Below are 13833 nucleotides of genomic sequence, written 5' to 3'. Positions count from 1 at the left end.
GGGGTATTGATGAGATTTATAGTTGATATGTGTACTACTCTACCACAATAAAGATCAGAGAACAGACCTAGCTTCAACACCACTCTTTCTAACAGTACTTAAACTTTTCCAGCTCTGAAAACACTAGTGACATCACATTTTAGTACTCCGAATTTTTTTTCTCCAAAAATAAATAAATAAATAAAATATATTTGATTGAAAACAGATGTTTATTTAATATTCTTGAAAATATAAATAACTTTTGTTAATAATTAGCTACATTTTAAAACATAATTATCATTGAAATATTCATAAAAATAAATCATAACAATATATTTCAAAGTATATTAGCAAATAAAAAATTATTTTATAGTAATTATACATGTAAATGCATAACTCAAGTTTATTGAAAAAGGAATTGATTTGTGTTATTACAAACCCTAGCTACTGAAATGCAAGCTAATGTACACAAATCACAAAATTAATTTTGTAGCATTTTATTTTTTTTTTAATTTTCAAACAACAAGAAAAAAATTGGCTTTTATCTTACCTGAACTATGGGTAGTTAAATCTTTCTATATAGAATAACCCAACATATTTATTTAAAAAAAATCCCACTATAAGAAAATGCAAATTGAATTTATCCTCAAACAGCCTTTTTATGCCATATTATGGCAACTTCTTATAGTGTTGCATTATTTATTTGTTGCTTTTCTATTTTGTCCATACATTAAGATTCAGAACTAATTTGCAATACTAAACTTTGAAGATAGTGCATGTTACAGATTTCTTGCAGAAAGATTTTTCCCTTGGAAGGTAAAAAATTTTGGTTCTCCTTTCGACAAAAATTTTAGAAAGATTCCTTTTTTTGGCAGAATTATATTTAAAAGATGCCTTTCTTGTGCATCAGAGGGGAAAGAAATGCTCCTGATTTATCTATTCACACTTGAGGATTAAAAAAAAATTGGTAATGCCTGGTTTCAGCTAGATTTTCAAACTACATATTTTCTAGAAACTATTCGAAATTCCTTTTAATATATAAATAAATAAATAATTCTGAAATCACAAAAGTTTGAAAGATAGTTTCTAGAAATCAAGTTCTTTTGTTTTGTTCATATTCTTTAAAGAACACCATATTTCACATTTTAATAAATATGACTGTGAGTGGGGATTTTGTTACTAACTCAGATTTGTACCAGGGTTGGCAGGTTTTTGACATGTGACAGTTTTTGACAGTTTAAACCATGGTTTAAACCGTCACGTCAAAAACCTCACTCTCAAAAATTTCACAAATGTCAAAAACCTATATTCATATGTGAAATTTAATTAATGCATAAAATTTACATATTTTTTATAAAGGATAGTGTTTCAAAATATGTTCTAGAAAAAATTAATTTAAAATTTTGAAGAAACGCTTATATTTTGAATAGTAACCAATGTGCATAGAGGAGCAATGTGTAATATATGAGCAAATGAACTAGACTATTGAATTTTGAATTAAATTTCTACTTCCATCTTTTTCATTTTGATTATGTAGTGTGATGCATGTTTTAATTTTTAAAATTATATATTTAATTAGGATAATTAAAAAATTTTTATAATAATTTGTTTAAATATTTCATCAGTGACTGTAGTGAACATTCAGTGACTGTAATGTTCTTCTGTTTAGTTTGACTTTTGTGATTGGTTGTTAGTTTTTCAGAAAAATCAGTAATTCTGAATTTTAAATCTTCAATTTTTTTAAATTCATAGTTAACATAAGACAATACAAATTTAAGTGCTTTCTGTTAAATACACAGAGTAGTTAGTGTCGATTTACAGTATATTCAGCCTATTCATTTACTATGCTGAAAATTTAGTTTATCCAAATACTTGTGAATTTCATTTTGCTGAATACTATATAGTTTTGTTGAATATCTAAATATTCAGCTGTTGAATAATTACTTCTTGCTTTCAAGATATGCATTATTTGTATTCTTAATACAAGTGGAGAAAAAAAAATTAAGAGATAAAAATTGTTTTAAAATGATAAGTGTAATAATTATAAATAAATATAATAAACAATATGAATTATATTTATCATTATTCATAAATATAACTACTTTTAAATTCAAATTAACATACTGGATAATAAAGATATTCGGTATAACATTAAAAAAAATTTTTTATACACTTGTATCTTGTATCAAGTTTGTATTTATACAACATAACTTGTAAGTTCCTTATAAATATTAGTTATATGTTCCTTATATGTCAAAAATGCATAGTAATAAACTTTTAATTTTCTTAAGTATCAAAAAGAAAAAAAAAATTTTTTTAAATATAAATATTTAAACAATTTTTGTGCAAAATTTTTCTGCACATGCATTTGAATATAAATTTCTGAGATTTTAAATCTGTTATTTTACCTTAATTTTAATTAAAAAATATTTTAAAACCTGCTGATTACCTATAGTATAATTAAATTTCAATATAATGTATGGCAACTGTTGGTAGTTTTGAAGTTTATATACTTTCTTGGCAAACTTCAGTTTTTGACGGTTTAAACCAGTATTATACACTTGGCATGTCAAAAACCACTTTTTGACGTCAAAAACCCAACCCTGATTTGTACCAAAAGAATTAATTAACCAATGTGGTTGCGTTTCATGCGTCTTTCTCTACGTTTTTTAAAAATTTAATTTTAATAAAATCAATCCAATATTTAAAGCATATTATGCACATGAAAATTTTAAATCATACATTTGAGCCTTCCTTCATCGCTCACAACTCATGCTCATTCCATCGTAAATATACGTAGTGTTTTGATAATTATTGCTACGGATTTTTATTTGGGGTTTCTTAAATCCTGATGTCTTTCATTGCTCAGTCATTATTATTGATATCTCGTGATTTTTTTTAAAAAAAATACCGATACTATTACAGCACACGAAATGCAAATTTCAGGTAATCACTCTTTGATCCTGCACCGATATCCTCGTTAATCCATACGGTGTTTCAATCGTTCTTGTGACAATTATTGCTACATTAAAAAAAAATCTGGAAGTATTTTTTATTCAATTTTATAACATGCAAAACTCAAATTACCTATTTGATTAGTTACTTATAATGTGACGATTTCAATGTTTGTTACACTTTTCTGCAGTTATTGCTAGTACTACTGCTTTTTTCGGGTTTTTTAAATTTCCAGTTATTTCTCAGTTTTTATTATTTCTACATCTAAAATTTAAATTCTGCATTTAAACAGTCACTTTCTGACAAGCTAAACTTACACAGATAGTATCATAAATCCATGTAAAATTTAGATTGTATTTTCAACAGTTTTTGATATTGAATTTTAAATATTTGAGACAATATGGGAAATTTGAATCGAGTATTAGAGTTTTTACTTTTTAACGCAATAATTCTATCGACTTTCATGATAATTACTGTTTTTGATTTATAACATAGTTTTTAAAATCTGATATTCTCAATTCATTATTTATTACACATCCGAATCTCGAAACGAAACATGCAATTGAGCAACCCCTTTTAGAAAAGTCTGCCTCTTGTGATTTCGTTGTCCATCTTTTTCTCAGCAGTTACTGCTAAAGATTGCTAGATTTTTAATTTGATGATTCTCATAGTATGTTTTCCCCCTACAAAATGTGAAAATATTGACTATAATATTAAACAAAAAATTACATATTAAATTAAAAAATTATATACAGTTTTATTTGATCCAAATAGGTTTTTTCTTTTTTTTGTTCAAACACAATGCTTCTGTTACTTTAAATTATTAACATCTACACTTGTTTTTATTCTTGCAGAAAGGTAGCGCTAGACTGCCATGCAATCGAAAAAAAACAACACAAGTGCTTCTCGATAGATTCTGAGAAAAATAGCTTGAGAACTTTCTTCTCTCTATTGCTAACGCTCTGACTGCTAAAATAGAATTTCAGAAAATTAGAATTTTTTGTCGCTTACGCTGATTTTTCATTTGCATAGCAGTAGAGAGGTTTGGCACAGAAAGACCATAAAAATTCTGCCAAAGGCATTAATACAATATTACTCAATAAAGTCAAAAGAAGATCTAGGGGAATGTAATTTTCTATCTTAAAAACGATATTGTTTTATATAAAGAATGTTTTAATAAGCTAATTTAAACAAGGGCAATAAAAAAAGAGCTAATCTATTAAACAAATGAAAAACCAATTTAAAATATTTACAATGCTTTTTAAGAACATTTACAAAGCTAAGATTTCTTTATCTGATGAAATTCAAATAGGCTACTTTCTAAAGGTCACTTCTCTGGATAACGTTACTTTAATTTCAAAGAAAGAAAAGTATCAACATCATTCAATGTATTATTAAATTACTTGAAATACATTTTTCTAAAAATAAAAAATTTAAAAAAAAAAAACTTCAACAAAAATATTAACTTTAAATTTTTCAAACTTAAATCATTTTCAAAATTAGACCTAACAAAAATTTTTAATATATACTCAGAGTGTTCTTATTTAATAAGTTTTTTGATTCAATATTACAAACATAATTTTAATATAACTGCATAAAAAAAATATAATAATTATATGATTATTAAGTTACATTGTATTATGTACAAAAACACTCTTCTTAGAACTAAACACAAAAACTTCAAACTATCTAATCTTTATTTTTAGGTGCTAAACATTATATTTATGTCATAAAAAATTGCTAAATATTCCATATAAATATGAAATTCAAAAGAAAAGAAAGGAAGTATGGTGAAAAAGAGATGCTCACATCAAATAGAGAATAAATAATAAAACAATGCTAAATAAAGACATGTTAAGCATCATTTTAATTATATCAAATGAAATAAGAATAATTTACAAATTAAATTTTTAAAGAAATTAGTATGAAAACATATGCCTATGTGTGATACTTAAATCCAACAAATATAAATCAGGTCGTGTGACTTTTAAAAATATTGATGTACAAGTTTTAAATTACACAAATTCGGATAGCGGGCGATATTTTAAATCACTCTGAAGCAGATCACAAAGAGAGATTTTTAAATCATGTTAATACAAATCGCAATATTATTTTTTAAATTGCATGAATATAGATCACACTGTGTGATTTTTTAGTCAAGTGAATACAAATCGCAATGTGTGATTTCCGAAAATGCACAAATAGGGATCGGACAAAGAGATTTTTAAATCGCACTAAAATGGATTATGATGTGTAATTTCTTAAATTGCACGAAATCTGCTCTAGAATAGTAATTTTTTAATTTCTCAAATACCTATCACATTGTGGGATTTCTTAAATTTCGATGTGTGATTATTTTGAACAGCACAAATACAGATTGTATGTTGTAATTTTAAAATCCCACAGACACGGATTGAGAAATTTTAATTTTCTAATAGTTGCAATATAGTCAGCATTGTGCACAGGCTGCCAACTTCTCTGACAAGCTCGAACCCATTGATCTAAAACTGAGTAAAGTTCAAACCACCACTGGGTATCAAACACAAGTTCTTCTTTATAACATTTCAGTATCTGAGCAACTGCAGCTTATATATATATTTAATAAGACAGGTAAATATTTATATTTCTTAAAAAAAAAAACATGTAACTACATTAAATAAACACATGTTTAACTTTTTTGCAAGTATGGTATAACCACAATGGCACACAGGTCTAGTAGTTGTATTGGCATATATTTTGACATTGGAAATTTTAATTGTAACAGAACAAAATAGTTAACATGAATTCTGTGTGATTGTTGAAACAAATTAGCGTGATTGTTGAACGAAATTTTTCTAGGATTTTAAAGCAATATTTAAAGTGGTAGCAAAATTTATATTTTTCTCGAGGATCTTAAAATTTTTAATTTAATTTGAAATGATTTTGGACACCCTTACACATTAAGAAATATAAACTAATCCATATGTATAACTAGAATGATAATCATATAATGTTATTATTAGACACTGGCAAAATGTTAAAATATTGGGGATATTTCCGAATCGTGATCTGTCGTGCCAGCTACAATCACCAAGGTGCCAAATAGATTTTGAACTTGCAACTTTTTTCCAAAAAAAAACATGTAAATGTTTGCCCGGGGGTGGCTACAAGTTATACCTTTCGAGTTGATCCCTTTCTGTAATGTTATTTTTTAGTTTCTAGCGGGCCACTGCCCAGAAGTTTCCAAGACTTGGCGATTATTTTGCCACAGATCACGAATCTTCCCAAAATATTTATGGCAACAATTGTAATTAAATTGCCATCACACAACCAATTGAGAAAAACATCCTCAGAATGATTATAAGTTGGCGGACAGGCGCTATTTTAGATTTTAAAAATTAATCAAAAGATTGAATCAAATTTTAACATATGGAACATTTTAATACAGTAAATATTTTTATTTTTCAAAAAATATCCTGCCACAAAATACTAATGTCATGATTTCTTCACTAAATTTTATGACTCAGTTTTACAAATTTCTCGAAATGGAAAAAATTAAAGAAAACTAATAAATGAAATCTTCTATAAAAATTTCTATCATACAGAAATATCCCCAAATAAACCACAAATTATTGAGAAGATTTCCGTTTCAGAATTCACATTTATTTTTTTCTGTTTTCGTTTCGAAATTTACGCACAAACTCTTAAAGAACGAGAGAAAAAACTATTCACGGAACGTTTTGTTCAGTATGCGATGTAAACGAACCAAAACGAGAAAAGATAAAATCTTCTGCAAACGGAAAGCATAGTATTAGTAAAAACACCTGCAATAAATCACACAAATTAAGCATGTGTTATAAAGAGAATAATTATGCGGCGATTTTGAATAAGAAGATACATCAAAAATCTTAACTAAAGTTCCAAAGGACTTCTAGTAGAAATAGCCCAATAGTTTAATGACAACGCAAAATATAATGATTGTTTAAAAAAACTCTTTTTACCTAAGTTAGAATGAAAAATCAAATTTTTTATGAAATTCTCATTTTAAGATTTGTAAACATTGCACTAACTTATAGAGAACGAGAATATTCTGATACAGGATTGGTTGAAACTAAGAGGTATGACATCATTCCAACTTTAACTGACCAATGAGGAGGTCAACAATTTTAGTTTCGTTCAGAATTTAACATGACTGAAATTCGAATCCAAGTAATTGTAACCTGAGAAGCCGTTCTTGCTTTATGCAGTTTACGTACCTCCGTCGACCATCCAGAGATAAGCACCATTCTCACTGACTGCAAATTATGCTCTCCTCACCACCGCTGAGGGAGAATGAGATCATTATTGGGGGGAAATATTTTCCATCGAAAATCCCACCAATCAAGTTATTAATTTTTCTATGCAGTGATGAGATGTGCATATACAACATTCAGTGAGAATTCGCGAACGTAACAATCTATAGAGGGCGTTGTTATTTGAGACGAATGACTGCTAGCAGAACAACACGATCATCAGTTGCACTGGATATTTCTTCAATGTGTCATGGTAACTTTCCTTCTTTATTGTGGCTTATTAAATTAAAAAAAGAAAAATTTTAATATTCTTTCTTATGCAAGTGAAAACAAAATGGAATCTTTTTTTTTTTTTTTTGAGAAGGAACATCCAAAACAAATCGGAAAATATTTGTAAAAAATCTTAATTAGTTAAAACCTCGTGCCAGAGAAATCGTTCTACTAAATTTAATGATCTAATATGAAAGATCTATTAAAACTCTACATTCCATACGGCTCTGAATAATATTACTTTAAACATTAAAATGTACAAAAAGTAATCAGAAAAGCATAATGTTGTACCATTTAATTTTACAAAAAAAGTTTTTTCACAACAATTTTTGTCAAAAAATTCGATAAAAAAAAAAATCATTATTTATAAACTAAAAGACGTAAAATAAAGAATGCTTACGATAAAAAAAACGATTCTAAAGCTTCCTCATATTGAAATAAAAACTTTCATATTTATTGTTTTTATAGTCTTAAAGTTCTTTATCAGACGTATAAAGCCAATCGGTAGAGAACTATTGGCAATCGAAATGGGCTGCAGGTGGCGTAGAGCAGAACTCTTTTCCTATGGCAACACTTCACATGCTTTCCCCATTAGCGTGTAGAAAGTCATAGAGGAAGGAAGTACGTTAGTTTCTCTCTTGATTTTCATATAGATTAAAATCTTTTAAGTTGGAAAACTATATGGAACTGAAAACTACATTAAACATAGTTCTAAAGAAAGGTATCACGGAAATTTTTAAAAATATTTTTATTAAGTAAAAAGGAAAAATATTAAGAAAAGGGAAAATATCGTAGTACATTCCTATATAACTGAAAAGAGGAGGAGAGGGAAGGGAAGGGAGAAGGGCTAAAGGCATGAAACCGGTCTCTCCCCAGATGGCGTATTCGAGTGTTGCGTTCGCGAATCATCAAATTAGAAAGAAAAAAAAATTTCACTAGTAAATTTTTAATTTTAAAAATCATAACACTAAGCAGGTAATGCTTCATAAGTCAGAANCAAGTTAAAAGATTTCAATCTATATGAAAATCAAGAGAGAAACTAACGTACTTCCTTCCTCTATGACTTTCCACACGCTAATGGGGAAAGCATGTGAAGTGTTGCCATAGGAAAAGAGTTCTGCTCTACGCCACCTGCAGCCCATTTCGATCGCCAATGCAGTGATGAGATGTGCACATACAACATTCAGTGAGAATTCGCGAACGTAACAATCTGTAGAGGGCGTTGTTATTTGAGACGAATGACTGCTAGCAGAACAACACGATCATCAGTTGCACTGGATATTTCTGCAATGTGTCATGGCAACTTCCCTTCTTTATTGTGGCTTATTAAATTAAAAAAAGAGAAATTTTAATATTCTTTCTTATGCAAGTGAAAACAAAATGGAATCTTTTTTTTTCTTAGAGAAGGAACATCCAAAACAAATCGGAAAATATTTGTAAAAAATCTTAATTAGTTAAAACCTCGTGCCAGAGAAATCGTTCTACTAAATTTAATGATCTAATATGAAAGGTCTATTAAAACTTTACATTCCATACGGCTCTGAATCATATTACTTTTTAACATTAAAATGTACAAAAAGTAATCAGAAAAGCATAATGTTGTACCATTTAATTTCACAAAAAAAGTTTTTTCACAACAATTTTTGTCAAAAAATTCGATAAAAAAAAATCATTATTTATAAACTAAAAGATGTAAAATAAAGAAATAAAGAATGCTTACGATAAAAAAAACGATTCTAAAGCTTCCTCATATTGAAATAAAAAACTTTCATATTTATTGTTTTTAGTCTTAAAGTTCTTTATGAGACGTATAAAGCCATTCGGTAGAGAACTATCATCAAATTAGAAAAAAAAAATTATTCACTAGTAAATTTTCAATTTTAAAAATCATAACACTTACCTGCTTCGTAAGTCAGAAAATTTCCAAATGAAATGCTCCATTCGTTTGAAAATTTCATTCTCAAATAATATATACATAGATTATCTCTTCATTACTTTTAGATGACATACCTCAAAACAAAATTTTATAATTGTAAGATCTCGATATGAACTTTAATATGTAACTTTAAAACAAAATGGTTAAATTGAATAGTTGAAATTATTCATTCAAAATTAAAAAATACTTACCAAGAAAACAATTAAAATTTAATAATAATCACCACAAATGATACTATTTTAAGTAATTTGAATGATTCTTTAAAAGTTGTTTTCCAAATTATATACGAACAGAAATATCTATTATTATATAAAGAAGAAGAATATTCCATAACTATTGCAGTTCTGCACGCTCTAAAATCACATTTATTCATTGGAATGAAGTAAGCAATGTTGACTTCACTTAATTTTTAATTAACTGAAGACAAAAAAATGCCTTTTACCGTAATACACACATCTTTAACAGTATGCTATCCCGAAATCGGAAGTTATCGGTTGCAAGTTTGTTAATAATAGAAAGGTAAAAATTCATGGGAATATGTTCTTCAAATGTTGAGAGAGTTCTGTTTCAGAAAGATTTACCAATATTCTGGGTCGTTTTTTCAAGTTCTTTTGTCTTTTCCTTGGGGAGATTTCACTTTTTATTTGCTGCCTAAAATGGCGTCCTACTCTGCCAATGATTCTGATAGAACTAAATGAAAACTTAATAAATAAAAGCCTGAAAATATCCTCCCAGCTATAGGGCGTTTTCAAGATTTACGATTGCAAATAGCCTTTAATCTGCACCTGATTTCAGCGAAGTTCGGTTATTGGAGCATTATCATTGGATTCGATTAGCATATGCGATCACACGCCAATGCCATTCGGGTAATGAAAAGCTGACTAGTGAAAAAAAATTTCTGCGAAAAACTCATTAATAAGACTCTCTAATTTTCTTGATTTGATTTGATTTGATTTGCTCATTTACGTCGCACTAGAGCTGCACAATAGGCAATTGGCGACGGTCTGGGAAACATCCCAGAGGATGATCCGTAGACATGCCATCACAATTTTGATCCTCAGCAGAGGGGATGGCTCCCCCGCTTCGGTAGCCCGACGACCTGCACGCGAAGTCAAGCACTTTACGGTAGAACAGTTTAACTTGGACCAATACCGCACACCCTCGATCACTGCGCAGACTGATCCAAGTGGTCACCCACACGCACACTGACCGCAGCCAGTGATGCTTAACTTCGGTGATCTCGCTATTTTTCTTAATGGCAAACAAAAGTAGGTAAGCCGTTCGCAGTGAGGATGACCCTCAAAAGGATGGCTCTTTTTAGGATACTGTACTGCGGTAAGAAGTACGGATGGTGCTTTGTACACTAAGGAGAGCTGCAGGCTCTTTTCTGCACACATTTCCGAATTTCTCAATCCAATGTACTTTGTTACCATTTGGCTCAACGTGACAGCGCCGTGTTAGTAGTGATGACAGCACATGCAGCGATATAATAATAAGCATAAATGGTGAAAAAATAGTAAGCAAGTGGTTTGGGAGTAAATAAAAACTTACAGATATTATTAGAATACAAATCGTTATTAAACACTTATTACCTTGTAAACTTTTTACTATTTTCGAAATTTCAATTGAAATGATAATTTGAAAAATAAACTTCGTGTCTATACTCTAACTAAACACTAACACTAACGAATGCATTGTGCACTGTTTGAAACAAGAGCAAATAGTAATAAGCGAGTCCAAGGGCGCCGGCAGCGGGGTGCAAGGGGGTGTACTTGCACCCTCCCGGCTTTATTTATAAACAATTATAGAGTATAAAAAAAAATTTATTAAAAATATTTTTATTCGAAAAAAATAATTAAGTAATTATTAATACGAAACAATTAAAAAAATGTTTAATCAAGCAAGATTTGTAATCGTCTTGTTAGCTGTCCAAATCTGCTTTTGTTCAATGAATTCTGAGTTATCTTTGATTCTTTTCTTATGCACACTGAGCATAACTACTTAATCTCTCGTGAGGCATTGTAGACCGATTCCATATTTTGGTGTGTCGCATTGTACTAAAAGTGCGCTCAATAGTGCAAGTAGTAGCTGAGGCCAAGAGTTAGGCCAATTTTGATTGCCTCCGCTACAGCTAGATAAAACGGTGTGACCTCAATAACTAAATCGATGTATTCGAGGGATTCCTAAGAATTTTCACTATTCCTCCACATTTCGTACCACATAAATTCGTACTTTTTTAAAAATATCTTGTTAACAATGAAGAAGTGTATCTTGAAAAAAATTAACAGATGAAAGTACATGTAATAACAAAACAAAATGTAATAACAGAATATTTTTAAAAAAAATTTGGGGAGGAAGGTAGTTTGTTAGAGGGTTGCACCCCCTTTTATATTATTCTGCCGGCGCCCTTGAGCGAGTCAAAAGAAGCGGAATCAGAACTACCAAAAAAAGCTAGTTCTGTCTATATAGTCGCGATCACAACGCTCGAGTGCGCCACCTGGGGAGGAGACAAGTTCTACGTCATGACCCGCCTTCCCTCTCTTCCTCTTCTCAGTTGTAGTTCATTTACGTCACACTAGAGCTGCACAATGGGCTATTGGCGACGGTCTGGGAAGCGTCCCTTCGGATGATCCGAGGAGATGAAATCACAATTTTGATCCTCTGCAGAAGTTGTTGTTGTTCATTTACGTCGCACTAGAGCTGCACAATGGGCTATTGGCGACAGTCTGGGAAACATCCCTGAGGATGATCCGAAGACATGCCGTCGCAATTTTGATCCTCTGCAGAGGGGATGGCACCCTCGCTTCGGTAGCCCGACGACCGATCCTCTACAGAAGGGATGGCACCTCCGCTTTTGTAGCTCGACGACCTGCAAGCGAAGTCGAACACTTTACGGTAGCACAGTTCACCGAGGACCAATACCGCACACCCTCGGTCCCTACGCAGACTGATCCAAGTGGTCACCCACCCGCACACTGACCACAGCCAGTGATTCTTGACTTCGGTGATCTTCTGGGAGCCGTGCCTTAACGACCAGTCCACTCCGGGACCCTCCTCTTCTCAATTGTATAGGAATGTATTATGATGTTTTTCCCTTTCTTAATATTTTTCGCAATTAATTGTCAAAAAGTTTTTTAAAGTTTCCACGTCGTTTTTTTTTTTTTTTTTTTGTTNTTTTTTTTTTTTTTTTTTTTTTTTTTTTTTTTTTTTTTTTTTTTTTTTTTTTTGAGCTATGCTCAATGTAGTTTTCAGCTCCATACAGTTTCCTATCGTAAAATTTTTTGATCTGTTTGAAAATCAAGACAGAAACTAACGTACTTCCTTCGCCTATGACTCTTCACACGCTAATGCTGAAGGCCTGTGAAGTGTTGTCACATGTAGAGAATTGTGTTCTACGCCACCTTCAGCCCATTTTGATTGCCAATAGCTACCATATCTTTTTTAAAACTATATATCCATAAATAACTAAAACAAATTTTCACTTCAAACCCTCCAGAATTACTCATTATCATTAATGTATCATGAAATGTAGCAGATTTGAGCTCAGAAATTATTGGCGATCAAAATGGGCTGCAGGTGGCGTAGAGCAGAACTCTTTTCCTATGGCAACACTTCACATGCTTTCCCCATTAGCGTGTGGAAAGTCATAGAGAAAGGAAGTACGTTAGTTTCTCTCTTGATTTTCAAATAGATTAAAATCCTTTAACTTGAAAAACTATATGGAACTGAAAACTACATTAAACATAGTTCTAAAGAAAAGTATCACGGAAATTTTAGAAAATATTTTTATTAAGTAAATAGGAAAAATATTAAGAAAAGGGAAACCGGTGTCCCCCAGAAGGCGTATTCGAGTGTTGCGATCGCGAATATTAATTATTTCTTTCAGTGAAAACAAAATGATCAGTTTTAAAAATATCACTTCTTGCAATAAGCTGTAATAAGCAGCTGTAAACTGTCTAATTCGAAGTCAGTAGCTCAAGGTTTGTTTTTGTTTACATTTGTTATGAAAATACCACTTATAGAGACACCCCTGTTTTTTTTCCTTTTTTTTTTTAAACAAAAAGAAAGTGGTACACATGTATTTCATTATTAGAATTGATTTTTCAGAGTTCTTGTCTACCATAATATAGTAGTAATATAAGTATTAAACTTTCATCTGAAGTCAAGGCTCAAAGTATTTTTTTTAACCAACCGCTGTGTAACAGAAAGAAACATCTACTTTTTTTTCCAATTTTTTATAGACCACTTTTTGTGGTTGTGCATAAACGGCTAAAACTCAGATACTTTGTCTTGTAGTTGAACACAACTATTCACTTATGACTTTGTTGATTTTAATTTGCACTTATCACGAGAGCAACTTAACTTCAGATACAGATCATTCTCTCTAAGGAAAACTTTGAAAAATATACTTTNAGAGACACC

At 30.3% G+C, this 13833-nt stretch overlaps 1 protein-coding gene and 1 long non-coding RNA gene across 2 annotated transcripts in view; both read right to left on the bottom strand.

Annotated features, from left to right (window-relative positions):
* LOC107455895 (transmembrane 9 superfamily protein member 4) overlaps positions 1-7071 on the bottom strand; it is a gene marked incomplete in the record, with an annotated part of 43937 nt that extends 36866 nt beyond the window's left edge. The window contains 1 exon segment of the mRNA XM_043039713.2: positions 6915-7071.
* The window catches only part of LOC139427292 (uncharacterized), a 297439-nt gene that overhangs the window by 270239 nt on the left and 13367 nt on the right, over positions 1-13833 (bottom strand). The window lies entirely within an intron of this gene.

The sequence above is a fragment of the Parasteatoda tepidariorum genome, chromosome X2 (genome assembly GCF_043381705.1).
Source record: "Parasteatoda tepidariorum isolate YZ-2023 chromosome X2, CAS_Ptep_4.0, whole genome shotgun sequence".
Classification (NCBI taxonomy): domain Eukaryota; kingdom Metazoa; phylum Arthropoda; class Arachnida; order Araneae; family Theridiidae; genus Parasteatoda; species Parasteatoda tepidariorum.
Note: the sequence above shows the minus strand (reverse complement) of the source record. Positions and strands in the feature narration are given on the sequence as shown.